This window comes from Syzygium oleosum, unplaced genomic scaffold (genome assembly GCF_021117445.2).
Source record: "Syzygium oleosum isolate NSW1041296 unplaced genomic scaffold, Sole_v2.1 Sole_v2.19, whole genome shotgun sequence".
NCBI lineage: Eukaryota > Viridiplantae > Streptophyta > Magnoliopsida > Myrtales > Myrtaceae > Syzygium > Syzygium oleosum.
The window spans coordinates 2,372,977-2,374,281 of NW_026607503.1; positions in this window are offsets into that span (position 1 = coordinate 2,372,977).

The window sequence follows — 1,305 nt, forward strand, 5'->3', positions numbered from 1 at the left end:
ATAAGGGTCCAATTAGACAAAAGGGCGTATTGTCCGCAAGTCTCTATCTATCGAACAAATTGTTATGTCTTGGTTCAACGCATAAATTAAAAAGTTGCATGAAGTTCAACCAAAAAAAAGAATCATTACTAGGATACCATCAGCAATAAATTTTACGGGTCTGCTTCTTGAACTTATGCCGCATAATTTTGATTTTCCCTCTTTATTGTTGGTTTTGAAAAATGATAATATATACGCGCGCACGATTTTCTTTTGTATAGTTAATGTATTTCAAAGGATTTCTAGTGTTTTATCGATTTCTTCCATGAAAATTACCAAAAAAGTCAATTATGCCAATCGAGTCCTAAATATTTTCATGTTTTGCCAATTGAATCAATCTAGTCAATTTTGGCATGAAATTGTGGACGTGGAGGCCGACCGTCCTACTTGGCATGACTGACGATAACGTAGATTTTTTATAATAATATTTTTATAGTTTTTTTAAATTTTTTCATTTTTTTTTACTTCTCTTTTGCTTCTTCTTTTTTTTTTTTTTATACAGTGGCTAAGGAGGGTTGCTAGACCCTCGCTTGCCGCTGGCGAGAGCCACAACGCATTCGTCGGCTGTTGGCGAGGGCTGCGATGCCCTCACCGACCGCAGGTGAGGGTTGCCGCGGCTCAAGGCTATCCTCGCCCACGGTAGGCTAGGCCATGGCGACACCAGCCTTACCTAGATCTAAGCAAGGCCATCGCGGCCGCCCTTGCCCAAATCTAGGCTAGGGCGTCGCGGGCCTCGCTGGCCACAATTAAAAAAAAAAAGGAAGAAGGAAAACAGAATAAAAGAAATTTAAAAAAATTTAAAAAGTTATTCGCGTCAGCGCTAGTTGCACCACATAAGATGGCTGGCGTCCAAAATGGTCGGATGGACTGAATTAGTAAAATATGGAAAGGTTTAAAACTTAATTGGCACAATTGAAATATTTATAACTAAATTAGCATAAGTGCAATAGATTTAAGACTTTTTTGGTTATTCTCCCGATTCCCTCCCCCGCCTATTTATTTTCTTTCCCTCATTGGTTTTCAAATAAAGCACAAAGTTGGAAGATCGATGTCTAAAGTGTGTGAAATCATGAGAAAGAAAAATAATTAATTCGTTTTGGAGAGAATGTGGAGTACTAGTACATCATTCGCTCAAGACAACGGTTGCCATCACCTTTCTATTCTATTCCTCCAAGTATGGTATGCAGTTATTTTCCAGTTCTCTTAGGATTTGACCTGCAAAGGGACTGTTTAGTCACGTCGCAACCGATATTGCAGACATTACAC